This window comes from Netta rufina, assembly GCF_964035555.1.
Source record: "Netta rufina genome assembly, chromosome: 4".
NCBI lineage: Eukaryota > Metazoa > Chordata > Aves > Anseriformes > Anatidae > Netta > Netta rufina.
The window spans coordinates 69,906,773-69,922,107 of NC_140127.1; positions in this window are offsets into that span (position 1 = coordinate 69,906,773).

Below are 15,335 nucleotides of genomic sequence, written 5' to 3' on the forward strand. Positions count from 1 at the left end.
TTTGTGATTGAGATTTGTGTAGATCAAGATCAACTTCTTCATTTGCCTCTGAAATCAAATTTGCATGTGGGGCAATATAAAGACTGAAAGCACATTATGCCACTAGGAGAAGTGTCGCTATATATTTAATATGCTACTTTTTTCAACTTGCTATTTTTAATCCTCCATTTCTTTGCCTTGAAAATGCAAAAGAAATCTGACAAAGGATTTACAGCTGGGCTGGCTCACATGTGTTTCAGAATCATGGATCACAGAAACCAGCTACACTAAAATGCTTGAAAAGATGACATTTTGACAGATTTGTTTGTGATTTCATGAGTGAAAGTAAACGGTGTGATTTGCTTCAATTTAGGAGATGTTTTTTGCTACAGATTCTGACTGACCTAGCCAATCTGTGGAATTAACATCTCTTCAGAAAATTAGCTGAAACTTTGTCTTCAAATTCAGCCATTCATTATTCTTCCGTTTTTTAAAAAGCCAATTCATCCAGTCTAGAATCAGGAAGAAAATCACATCTCATTGCTCAGATATCCTCAATAATAAATAGTCAAAGTGAGGGATAAGGCTTGGCAAAACTGTTTGTAAATATTTGCAAACCGCTAATAACAACTCGCTTGCTTAATTAAAAAGTCAGACTTGATAACACAGGATTTAAATAATTAGCTTAGCAATACTGCTAAAACAAGGGGCTACAAAAAGTTGTTAAGAGAACCCGCTGTAAGAGCAACTCCTGATTCACTTCGTAGAATTCCGTAGTTTCAAGAAGCAATTGATGGCAGGGGACATTGATGTACGATAAATGTAGCATGCAATCACTCTGATTGTTTGTGATCATGACATTTTACAAACACTGCTTCTCTGTCATTTTCTAAAGTATTGTTTTAGAGGGTTGTGACAGAGGTAAAAGAAATAAAAAAAGAACAAAACAAGGAGAAATGTCACCCTGTCTCCCTAGACAAGCCAGATTGAAAAATTGAAGAGAAACCGACTGGGATAAGATAGATTCGTAGCACTGACACTGTACCAGCAAAATCAGAATTAGATTTTGAGATTATTGAAGTAATCAAACCACAGATTCTTTTCACAGGAGTTTACAGTACACTATCTATATATTATATTGAGTGTGGCAGTGCTGGCTTGCAGTTAAAGCAAGAACTTGCTGGATTTTTTGTTTGTTTGTTTGATTCTGCTACTGACATGCTGTGTGACCTTGAGGTTCAGATCCCCACTTGTGAGACAGGGGTAATAATCTTAACCTACTTTGAAGCCAAGTAGATGAAATCTCTGAGAGTTCTCTTCAAGAGCCTGCAGCTAATAATTAATGCTGTTTACATTTCATCGTTTTTCTTATTTCTTAATTGGAAATAAATAAACCTTAAACTACTTTAAAATTAAAAAAGAATGTTTCCCAGCTCTGAGCACAACCCATACCCAGCACAAGCATTGCATTTGCAGATAGGCAAGTGGAGATGAACCCATTTCTATCACCCTTTCACCCCTTCAGCAAAATAAACAAGGTCCGACCACAGATTTGGCTCACTCACTTCAGGCAGGTGCTCAGGTATACTTTTTATATGTATCTAACAATATCTTTCACTGTCAGTCACTGACTGTTAGGAAGCCCAGCCATCTGATGATTGCAGCCCATTTGCCATATTCACTCATATTATATCTAACAATATTTTTGATTTTGAAGACTATTTTCACTTAGCTGCTTCTGTAAAATGGCTTTAATGACCTGTTGTAATACCATCCCTTGTTGTTTTTTTGTTTGTTTTGTTTTGTTTTGTTTTTTGTTTTTGTGTGTGTGTGTGGTTTTGTTTTGTTTTGTTTTTCAACCAGCAGCTTAAGCTGTTATCAGGTTCATCTCCAGAAACATTATGTTTTTTTCTTACTTCTGGTACTGTGCTGATGAGATACGCAAGGAAAAAAGATCATAGAATCATAGAATTATTAAGGTTGGAAGAGACCTTCAAGATCATCTGGTCCAACCTACTACCAATGTCACCACTAAACCATGTCCCTAAGTACCACATCTAACCTTTCCTTGAACACCCTCAGGGACAGTGACTCCACCACCTCCCTGGGCAACCTGTCCCAATGCCTGACTGCTCTTTCTGAGAAGAAATGTCTCTTAACCTAAGAAATGTCTTCTAACCTAAGATGAAGATGGTCCCTTTATAGTCCATCAAATCTTCCTTCAAAAGGAGTTCTACTATATTGCCTTTAAACAGAGCCCACTACAGAGGCAGGTAGCAAATGTGAGCTATTGCCTATCCAGCTGTTTTTTTCTATTTTTCATGATTTCCCCTAAATAAAGAATATACTTTGCATCCAGAACTAACACAAATGAGCTAGTTTTTCCCTTTAGTCACTTCATATTGTTTGTAACTTGTAAATGCATAGGACAAACAAAATTCTTTGACAAACTTCTTGTCAATTTAGTTCTGATTACTACCCCAAACTTACTTCAAAAATGCTACATACCATGATTTATATACAGAATATAAACATATATGTAACATATGAAGTTGTTTTGGCTACCAGCCCTGCAAACATCCTGAACTCCAAGATTCAGAAACTTTATTATATATGGTCAGGACCAGTACAAGTCCTAAAACCAGCACGTATCTACAGTAATACCTATAACTTAGAAAAAGAGACATTTTAAAACTTTGAAAACTGGTTAAACTCCTAAAGAGAGCAGCTTTGGGAAGACAATAAAAGAAGACAAGTACCATTCTGAACTTCATAACAAACATCACTGGCTCCAATACAAATTTTGTATTGCAACAACTCAAGCTGGCTCCAATTTCCTGCATGCTTCCACCAGTATAGGCAAGGAGTGAGCTCCTGCTCCCAGACCCCCTGCTGCAGATCTGAAGGAAAACCCTTGACTTCTTGGGGGCAGAGCCAGATTTACACTGTTCTGGGTAAAAACGGGATTTGGCTCCTCATGGGTTGCTGCCTCTCATTTTTGGTCATCTTGTGCCACTGCGCTGCCTTCTGCAGAACAAAAATAAACACTGCAAAACTGTCTGCATGTGGTTTTGACTCTAACACAAGTGGCTTCCTGTATAACCATGGTTTTAGTCATTTTGCAGGAGAATTCTGATCTGAAAGTGCTTTTTTATCCACAAAAATACTTGGAATAATGGCTGATTAACATTTTTTTTTCACATATTCTCATGTCAAAATGGTACTTGTTTAAAAAACAATAAATCAGCATTCGTTGTGGAAGCTGTCAACCCACATTAAAGCAGTATACTATGTGACTCAGATGACTTATTAGACAACATCCATACACACCAAAGTGGATGACCTAATAGCTTGTGCTTTTCCTTCATGAAAATATTTAAAAATAGTTCATTAAACAAGAACATTCAAAATTCAGATTTTGTCAGATCACTTCAGCCCTACAAGCACAAGGCATCTAAGTAGTGCTGAGTATTTGGGTCTGAACAATCTTTCCAAGGTCATACACAAAGTCTGTAGCAGTATGAGGAATTAAATCCACACTGTCCACATTCAAGACAAATACCAGAACAACAGAACCATCCTCCTTTTGTAAAGGAATGTACAACAGGAGTCCCTGCTTCCAGATAATACAGGGTGTCACTCTCCAATACATGAGAATATTTACACTTGAGGAAAAAAAAAAAAAACAATGGTTCTTTTCTTTTAACCTTTGTTTTGATCTTGAAGCTTCAATCCAACACTCTCAGTCTCCAAAATGAAAACAGTAAATTGACATGTCATATAGCTTACAAAATGAGGAGTGTTATCAAAGGCAGGCTGAGTAACTAGACCTTGTTCAGTACACAAGTACAATTCATATTGTTCCCACCTATTACCAGGGCTCAAATATGTAAAATATGAACCATTCCACAATCTGCATGCTCATTTATATTACCTTTATGGGAAACTTAGGGAATAAAAAATGTTCCATTTCCCCTTCAAGTATAGTACTATACGTTACAAAATCCTGCTAGTTTTCTTGACGAGACTAGGCTTTGCAAAGGAAGCCCATTTATCCTTTGGGCATTTGAGTTTAAAAGTGAGACTGAAACTTTCAGAAAGAAGTTTAGTTTGGTGTTTCTGCCTTACATTTTTTTTTCTTTTCCTAATTCCTACTCCTCAGCTCATCTCTTTCCATTTTTCTTGTGCCTGTTTAACTCCTGGAAGTTCCTAGCTCTGCTTCTCTGCCTGTTCTTACCCTTGGAGTGACATCTAACCCTAGTCTCTGACTGCAGTGCTATTATATTTGTATTAGTAATAGTAGTACAAAGTAGACTTTGTATTTAGCCTTCACAGTCATAACAGAGCTCCTTTCCTTTTCAGCAGCTAAGTAATGAGGCTGTTACCATGAAGAGAGCTTTAGCCTTCTCTTCTTCAGATGAAAACACCAATAAATTCACTCTTTCCTCCTTGACCACATATTGTCCCTTCATTCTTGTTCTCCAAACTTTTGGTCTACTTCTTTAAAAAAAAAAAAAAAATACTACCACAGAGACTTTACCAGTATGAGACAGAGAAAAATGTAGGTTCTCCTTCATCAAATACCTTCTTCTTTTTGTTCAAGATATTTTTTTGGCTGATCTTTCTCAAAGCCTTTCCATCACATACATAAATTTAAGTCCAGTATCGCCAAAGATCAGAACTGGTCTCCTTACATTATTCTGATTTTAAGCTATATATTTTATCATAGCTATATAATTTCAATCTTGAAAGAAGAGCATATGGAATAGAATTAATTGTTTGCTGTTCTATCCCAATAATTTGATGTCTTTTTGGTATTTTGACAAATACCAACTTAAGAATTTAAAGTAAAATGATCTCATACATTTGGTGGGTATAACTATGTGCTGAAAAATAACACTAACTTGTTTATCTTATAAAAATTTGTTGTGAAATCTTCCACTCTCTTTGTTGCAGTGGGAAACAGAAAGAGATTTCTTATTTTTGCTGAAAGTAAAAATGCCATGAACGTTTATTTGCAGGATAATCACTAATCCTCTAAAAACAAAAAACAGCACTAAATTAAATTTTGCTCTTTAAATGATATTGACAATTCTGTAAGTGAGATCAATTTTTAAAGTTGGCACCAAAAAGGATCCCACTTGTTTTCCTGATTTATTGGCAACAGCTTTACACATTCTCGCTTACAACAGTGAAAACAGAAATTTAATTTGATCCAAAAATTCCCCAACTTCAGTAGACTTTTTGTAGTGTTTAGATAATAATTTATTCTGAATAGTGGTCTCTTCAATACTTGATGCAATAAGGAGTGAGAATGCACTGGGAAGCCTCTCTGAACCATTTCAAGCAGCCTTTTAAGAAGCTATCCAGCAAGGAAGATTAAACATTAGCTGATTACCGACAAGTAATTAACAATGTCAACGAAACACAGAAACTGAATTAATAATAATTATATCATCAACACGCTGATCATCTTGTAGAGAATCCCAGGGAAGAGGAGAGGTTAATTACTCACTGCTAGCAGAACAGCAGGAAGTCGACCGCAACCATGCCTCTGCATGGTGTTAACTGCCAGGCAGATAATTAATTAACATCATAATTGTAATGCAGGCAGCATGAAAATATTGAAATATTACTTCATTTCCATTCTATTACCTACCCAGCACATTCTATAACTTAGAGGCTGGAACTACAAAGCTTGGTCGTGACTGGACTCCTGGATTTTGTGGCTTTGACATTATTTTCCATGAGAGGTCTATACCAAATGACAGATTTAGGGGTTTGAGCAGAGGTCAAAGAGCCAGGAGGGGTCCAGTTCTCATACAGACTTCTTCTGCCTTGACACAAGAAGTTCAGCATGATTCAAGAAAGTTAGAATTGTAGATGGGCACATCGCTTATGGGAGTTCAACTGTAAATACTTTCTTCCAAAATAATGACAAATGAACAAAATGTTAGGAAAAAGCTCTTAAGTCACCTGCTTGAACCACAGCCCAATCCGTACTTCAGGGAGAACTTGTGTGAAGGTTACCTGCCCATGTGCCTTGCAGCCCCATGCTTAAATCCTTTGAAGGTCGTTCTGCAGATCCAAACATAGTATGGGTGCCCTCTATGAGAGATGCTCTTCTTCCATCAGAATTTGTTTGGCTTCAAGCAGGAATACCTATAGTTACTAACATATGTTCTACAGGAGAGCTTACCACAGAAATGGAAGTATTGTGTACAACTCTGGTCAATCTTATCCAGGACAGACAAATTCAAACATCCTTCCTAACAGGGTGCCCAGAGGAAAATGATAAATTAAAAAAAAAAAAAAAAAAAAAAAAAAAGACAAAAGGACTTTGCTGTATGCAGGATAGTAATGAAAGACATGAAATATGGATGCTGAAGTAGGTATAGCTGAATAATGCAAAAGGAACCTGGCTAATGAATCTTTAAAACTGTGTAGTAACTGATCTTCTTGAAGGCAAATGATGACATAAGACAAAATGTGCAAAGACAGGATTCCTTGGTCAAGAGATACTGACATTCAGATTTAAATTCCCCACTTAAAATATGTGAGGGTTTGAATCAGAATAGTTTTGAATGAGACACTGTTTACCTAAAATAAAATAAGCTTACTGAAATCAGATCCTAACTATTAATCCTAAACAGAAAGTGCCCTGAAAGGGTTATGGCCATCTATACCATTGGCGACCTTATCAAAATCTTAAAACTTGTTTGAAAAAAAAGTTTTAAAAAGGAACAATTACTACAGTAGACAAAGATTTCCATAGTACTTCTTGAAAAGAGAGGGACAACCACTCTTGCATTCTGGCCAATATTCCATCTCCTTGCAACAGAGGATCTAATGCCCAGGGCCTGTTTGTGACCTCTCCCCTCTCATATAAATGCTTGTGCAGTCACCACACTATCAATCTTTAACTCATAACCTTAACAAGCACTCTGGGACTGACAGGAGTGGCATAACACCAAGCCCTTTATCATTCTGCCTAGGGTCAGGCCTTATTTCTGTATGCAACTAATGAACTTTTCACTGGAGGTCATGATTGCAGTATTAAATGGATAAACTGAACATCTACTAACAACACTAAAAATAGGACAGTTGGTTCTTATTTACACTGTAGTAAGTCAGGAGTAACCCTACTGACTCCTTTAGACTTTCTCCAATACCAATGTAGAGTGACAGCATCAGAAGAACCAGGTCCTCTACAGCCAGCTGCAATCGTTTGGTATGTTTGCTAACCTTGCATAAAATATCCTCTTGAGCAGAAGTAGGATTCAGCTTCCCATAGAGACTGTGAAGCTCAGAAAACACCATCGAAGGGAGGAATGCAAAATACAGAGCATTCTATGATCTAAACAAACTAATTCAGCGTAGAGAAGAAAGGATAGGCGTGTTTTGTAGGAAAAAAAAAAAAAAATCAAAGTATTTGAAGCCCTGATGAAGCCTATGCTGACACAAGAACAAAGAACATTGTTCAGCTTTCAACATTTCACAAACATCCAAGTCAAACAATCATTCTGGTGACAGTCAATGATAAAGAGTGCAAATGACAAAGAAAGTTAACAGCTCACCTGTACTAGAAGGTTTAGTGTTATCAGAAAAGCTATTTCACTATATTACTACCTGGAAGCCCTTCCTGGCAGTTTGTATAATTAAAGTATTCAGGGAACATCTATAAACATACCACTGTCCCTGTGCCACCGCATTTGGTGTGGTCCCAAGTTCCCACACCTCTCTCTGTTTTATCCCATGATAAACAGTTGCACTTGTGTTTGTGTGGGAAGGATGCCTTTAAAACATAATAGTTCTCTCCAGAAAATACCATAACCTATTCCTTTCTGTACCCTTTTCAACTTTTCTGCCCTCTTTCTAGTAGAATCATGTGACCAGCAGAAACGTTTTGTTGACTTTAGAGATAAAAGAAATTAGCCTTTCATACATCTGTAAATGTCACCTTCTGCATCTTTTGCATTTCCGTAAGTAAAACTTTACTATGACATAATATATAATGTAAACATAAAACCAGAAAATGGGAGATGCCAGCCACTTAAGCCTGCATCACTGATCCTCAAAGATATATTCAAAGCAGCTCTCCCTCTTGATTCATTTAAATGAGGACTATGCTGCTGGAATATTTGTATCTCAAATGATGGAGAGAAGATACATTCATATGTACCTTATCCTACAAATCTAAAGCAGACATGCATGAAGTGTGGTGAATTTTTAGGAGTTGTTGTCCAGCTACTGTAGTCCATAATTCTTTTAAACACTTCTGTTGGTTGTCTAAGGCATTCTATGAACTTTTAGTGTGCAATGTAAATCTGTCATTGCTCTGTCCTTTTGTCTTTCATAAACTTCCTCAGAGACTCAAGGCCTGAGTAGTACTGAAGTATTTCGATCTTTGTTATCTTTTTTTTTTCCTTACATACTTTGGCAGGCTATTACTGGTACGAGCTGACCACAGTACACATCAAAAACAGAGATCTGTTCATCTTTCAACATCAAAAACATGCCAAATATGAAGATTTATTCAGGTATGAGCTCTATAAAGTACTTCTAAGTCATGCACACTATGGATCCAAATAGCCTGGCACCATTTTAGGCTAAAGAAATTCAAATCTGAATCAAAATCCATATGTATCTGCTTATGTCCACTACCAAAGATATAATCCAGTGAAAAACATTAACTCCCTGGCATTGTGAAAGAAGCCGAAGCAACTTCTTTTGATATTAAACCTTGCTCTAGAAAGTATGTTTCAAAGACCAGTGGTGATCTTACTCTTTTGGAGAACACAGATTGCTCTCCCAAAAACACGTGAACTAACTCTGTTTTGAAACCATACAACATCATTTAATTCTACACCATTTCCTCCAAAGTGGTAAACATTTTAATGATTTCTTCTCTTAAAAGTGGGATTGAGCAATATTAGTGTATTCCAGTGTACCTTTCTGCTCAAGTTCAAACCATCTTTTAAAATAACAATAAATATTTCTAGAAATAGCTTAAGCCACAGCTGGAAGTACTGGTTCAACACTATTAAGATATTATTCTTCTGTTTGCTTTGTGGTTCATACAGAAACAGAGTCTTGTACTTGGAAATTGCTGATATGTACTGTATATCTCTTACAATTTACTTTCTTGCAGTTAGGCTTGTACTTTCCCCAGCTTTACTGCTGTGTGTGGTACTAGAGTGCAGGTACACCCTAAAATAGAAGAAAATCCAGGATTTACTGTGTTTTTCCTAATTGCAATACCTGGACGTACATTTTGAAATCTCTGCTTATTCTTCTCAGGACTTCATATCAACAGAGAAATACCTCAGTTATTGACCACACTATCTGTGTAAACACTGCTTGTCTCTAGCACATTTCTTTACAATGCAAGACGTATCCTCAATCTTTCTTTTTTTTTAATTTGATATAAAGTATATTTTATTTTTTTTTATTATTTTATTTTATATGGAGCTGAACAAACACCAGTAAAATTGCCAATGTATGTCAGGTAAACTACATCACAGCCAATAGAGAACAGTTTCCAAAAGGAAGTACATCGTAGTGTGATGAGTTGATCTTTAACAATACAATTGCATATTGAACATCCCAAGTAACTTCACCCCATTACATTAAAAGACACTGGTTACTGCATTAAAGGTTTTGTTAACCTCAGAGAAGAAAGGGTGGTCTGAAATTCAGGCACTAGATAATTAAAATTAGAATGCTATAGATGGCTACTAGATTGCTCATTTTATATAACGAATTGAAAGCCTAATAGGAAAACTCATAATACCAGCCCTCTTAACATTAACAATTACCATGATTAACAATGATACTCACAACTCATTTTTCATTAAAGACTATGGGCAGAGATAAGCTTGTTTATATAGACTAGCTTTTGAACCGATGAGCCATTTATCACTTCAAAAGCCATGAAAGGACAGAAAGCACCCAGCAATTAAAACTTGCAAAGTGACCTTGTGACAGTGAAAGACCCACCCTCCTCTGAAGCAACAGTAAAGCAATTGTTTTTAAATCAGTCAGAAATGGAAAGATAATTTGTTGGTTTGTTAAATCATATATCTTGGCCTTGGAGCGACTGGAGTGTATTGTTGCACACAGAAGGGCTCCAATACAAATGCAGGCTTTCCAGAGTATGCCACAGATGGGAGAAGTGAAGTTTTAAGGGATATTGGATCAAAAGAGCGATGCACCAAGGACTAATAATGTTTTATACTAAAACACCATGTTAAAAGCAAGGTTTCACATAAGTGTTTTCAAAAATAGAGATCAAAGCATATGCCATGTATTCACTTCCACATGATATCCTAGTCAATCTTCATTTTCTCGTTCTTATTTTGGGTACCATGCCTCATTGCTGCATCCTCTCATTTCTTCTCCTAGACTAAGCTTTTGAGAAGAAGCAAGTCTATTTATATGTTGACCCCAAATAATACAGGTGGGTCCTGCTCCCACAATCAAGATTTTCCTAGGTTCAATTAAAGCACAGTTAGGCTGAAAGGACTTGAGGTTTAGGTTAAGAAGAATAGTAAAGAAGAAACAACGATGGCCCGTCATGTGTTTTCTTGAGACAAGTCGCAATTCCTAAAGTCACAGTTCAGGTACGTGCAACAAAGTCACAGGGACAATTTGAGTATTTTAAAGTGAAATCAAGCTAATATATGTACTAAAAGGAGGGGCAAATAGCACTGAAGTAAAAGGAACAGACCTCTCCAAAGTTGGAAAATATGTCAGACATGGCCAAACTGTTCATTTCAGCTATCTGATATTTGCCAGGCATTGCTTAAAGATTAGTCATTACAGTCATATGATACTACATCTGTGTGAGTGCAGTATTATTTTAAAAGACTAAGGAACAACACAGAATGATTACAAGATATCCTTTCTAGCAAAAAATAAAATAATCACTGAGAAAAGAAATAAACATTTAAGAGTAGCAAGCACCCAGTGTAGTCTCACCACTACAGCCTCAAGGAAATAAAAGGAAAAGAAAAATTAGAAGGAGCTTTGCAAAATGACTGGTTTGGAAGATATTTTATTTATGTGCTAAGCCTGGCTTTAATTCACACTCATGAGCTGCCCAGGATTTTTATTAATCAAATTAATTTACTATTCAATTAAAAAGCAAAAATGAATGTGAAAGCTCTATTATAGCAGTTACTTCCGAAATGCACACGCCCATGTACACATACATATCCCTTTCTCAATTTAAAAAACAATGAACTATCTGTCCACAGGTAACATATGTCTCAAGAAATTTTCTTTATTTATTTCGTAAAGAAATTAAATGTAAGAAATGTGTTTAATGGAAGAATGAGAGGGGATCAGACTGCAGCATTAAAGAATGGAGATAATAGGATGTGCCTTTTTCATGCTGCTCAGTTCTCTCGGTATTAATTGATTCAGGATGATGTGATTTTGAGCAGTGAGCACAAGCTAACTAAACATAATTAATGTACGCTAGGATTATTTCTCCTCAGCTCATCCCTTCATTATATTTTTTTATTTTTTTCCACCAGCTGATGATAAAACCTACAACTGATTTATAATGAATAAATCCTTCAATTCCAGACTATCTTGCAAATTCTGGAGAAGTCTCTGAGAGGGTTACCACAGGCTGGAAGGCTGGGAAAGCCAGTGGCACGTTTGTGGAGCCAAGGCTACAGTGATGGTGATAGCAGACCTAACACAAGCTAAGTTCTGCTGCCTGGACATTATATAGAGTCCCTTCACAATCCCCGCTGCTGCTACAGCTTTGGTAAAGGCAGTCTCCATGTGATTTCTGAGTAACCAGAGCAAATCCGTATAGTGCTGATGGCAGAGATCCATCAGACTCCTTTCCAGCACTGCCTGCCTCACCATAGACAGATGGTCTCCCTGCTTTGCTGACAGCTTCTGAGCAGACATCATACTACTTGACCCGTTAGGATCCCAGCTTATTGTAATGTATGTGCATATATATATGCATATATATACATACAAGCATTATAGATAGTGTTGTGTTTCTTTTTCATCAGGCAATGCATAGTCAGCACTGTTTACTTCATACAAAACCCAACACCTGTGAGGACATAGCATATTTGTGTGGGTCTCTCTTCAGCTTGGCTGTCCTCCTGCCAAGCCTCCTGCTCTTACTAACAAAAGAGGGATAGGGAATCGTTCAGGCTGTGGGGACTGAAGTAGAAAATTAGTCAATAATAATCCAGGCCTTCCTCTAATGCATCTGCTGGTCCAATCAAAACCACGGCCTTTTAGGTCAAGGCTATTGATTATAAAATCTTACGTGTCAGGAGCTTACAGTTACCCCAAGAGTGCACTTGCACTAACTCTTTTTGATAACAATTAACTTTCAAAGCCCATAACAGCTAGGTGAGATCTGCAATCCTAGTTCCAGGGCTTTGAGTCACAGCTAACACCAATAAAGAAACTGGAGTAATCATAAATTCACCCTGGAGAATCTGAGAGCAAAATCTGTCTGAGCAGATTCCTCTTGTTGACAAAGTCAGAGAAGGAGGAAGTGGAGAAAAATTGTTTGATTGAGTTTGTTTCTTTGATAGAAGCTTGCAAGCCTGGTTTGCTAAATCAGAGTTACAGAGAGGTTAGATGGGAATTTAATCATGATTGACACGTAAATGACAGTCTCTTTAGGGGAAAGTGACACATCATCTGCACTCATGTATCATGTCATACCAACAATACCAGATCCACTTTAGATATACATTTCTAGGTAAATAACATCAGGAAATATTACTAACATCCAGTTTTCTTGAAAGTGACTTTTAAAACTGAGTTTTTCTGATATTTGTCTACATTTCACTGATTAAAAAGTTTGGACAGCTTTTAGGATCTGGATAACTGAATCACAGAATAGTATTGCTTGGAAGGGACTTTTGGAGGTCACCTGGTCCAACAGCTTGCTCAAAGCAGTGTTCTCTTTGAAGTTCCCTTTGGGCTGCTCAAGACAGGGAGTTTTTGTGCATTCCCAAGGACAGATACTCTACAGATTCTTTGAGAAACTTGTTCTAGCTTTTGATCGTCATAATTATGAACCTCCTTATATCTTATCAATTTTTTCCTTGCTACCCATTTTGTTCGTTTTATTTCCTGCTTTCCCTGCTCATGTCTGAAGAGAGTCTGGATCTGTCTTCTCTATAGCCTTCATTAGCTGAAATCAGCAATACTAGACCCACCCAGCCCCAGCTGAACAAATCTAGATTTCTAACCCTATTCTTGTCTGGTACATGCTCCAGAAGACTCATGAGTTTGTTGAGTGTTTTCAACTGTAACAGCAGATCACATGTCAGGACTCAGCCCAAGTTAAACTTTAAACAACAAAGAGGGAGCACACAACACATGAGAAAGGCACAAGTGAACTCAGAGATTCAGCTATCCAGTCTCTGAATGCAGTATGTAAGTTTAAATACAGTTTATTAAGCTAAATAGACTTAACATAAAATTATGCTCAAATTCTTTGTTTTAGTAGGGCCCAAAACATCATACTCTTAAAACCAAACCTCTCACTTGCAGAGAACACCCTTCTTGCTAAGACACTGCACAAAAGGAGGGGAGTTGGTACTGTGGATCTATTCTGATGAAGTCACGCTCCATACATGTTACACCTGGTCTGCAGAGGCTTTAGCTGAGTTACCAGGATCTACTGCAATAGTTAGGTACCAAAACAGTATTTTCTCAGTCTCACACTTTACAGGGTTTATCCCAGCTCATCCAAGTAGACAGAAGCAGGGGAAAGAGTTGAACTCAGTTTCCTCCAGTTCCAGCACAGACCAGTAACCACAAAACACCAACAGAAAGAACAGAGAAGCAAATTAAGGGCATGCAATTGGACCAGCACCTGCTGAAACTTTTAAGTCCAAAGAAACACCATTTTCCCACTTCTGCCATTATTTTCCTGAAACAGCTTGCTCTGGAACATGAAAGGATGATAAAAAAAAAATAAAAATGTCAGGATTACATATTTTTAAGTTAAGAAGGAAATGAGAAGTGAAAGCAGACAAAGAGAGAGAGTACAAATGGAGAGAACACACAAGAAAAGAGCCAGCATGATTCAAACTGCATATATGTACAGATATTTACATATGCATTTACATATGCTGTAAATACATAAATATATCTGAATGATACATTATAGATATGAAGCTGAGACGACACACGTAAAGATATGATGCACTTTAAACTTGTAAGCCTAAAGCTTCACGGGTTCATTTTCGTGCATCTCCTTATTTGTGATTTATTCCTGAAGAGTAAATTAAGTTTTTAAGTAAACAGTTGCACTGTAACAAGCTAATCTGGGAACTATGTAACTCATTTCTCACTCTTATAGATAGGGAAAATATTCAATTAGTATTCTGTCCATGTTAATTTTTAATTTAAAGCCTTTAACCAAAGTACAATGGACTTTTGACATATAAATATTAAAAATTAAATTTCCTGAGTTCATTATCTGATAATTAGAACTAAATAACATCTTAACTGAGAGACAAACCCCACGCAAAGCAAGTCAGTTCCATTTAAGATTCCATTAGAAAAGTGTTTGAGCTAGTATGTAATGGACCATAAAATTTAATTTGGAAATGATATTACCAAAAATGATGGAATGATACCAGTCACAAAAGGACATGTAGGCAGCCCTCATCTTTTCATTTGGCATGATGTTCTTCTATTGATTGTGTAGAATTAGAAAGGAATTACTTAATATTGCACAGAATAACATATGTAGGTTTTTTTCCTTTTCTCCAGCTCCTCGGTATTTAAAAGTCAGAATTGACCAGTGTAGCTCCATGTAATTACAAAGATTTCCTTATCTTAGTCTATTTGCTGAAGTCATCCTAAAGAAAGGGTCCCCTAATCCATTGGCTGTCTCATATCTCATTTACATTGGTGGTAATCCCCATCCTATCTCAGCATTTAGGTAATGACTTTGGGATTAAATTGCACTTCTTGCAATTCTTTACTTTCAAATCTCTACAACATATCAGCAGGGCCCGGCTGAATAGGCCTGTCAGAGGCCCGGTAATGCATCTGGGTAGGTAAGGCCTCCGACTTTAAAGTGAAATTAACTTTCTTCATAAAAGGGTTTAAGAAAAGAAAACCTTGGCTCCGTGTTGCAAAGTATTTTAGGATGTTATAAAAAGATGCCAGGATTAAGTTATATTAAGCTTTCTAAACCAGTTCATTTAGCTACTTTTGCTGCATTTACAGCTAAATATAGATGGGTTTAGTAAATCATTTTGAGATAGTATCAGTCTAAAAGCCTAAAAGGCCTGAAAATGTCAGGTGCATCTTAAATTTTGACTTGCGAAACATTCTGATGACTG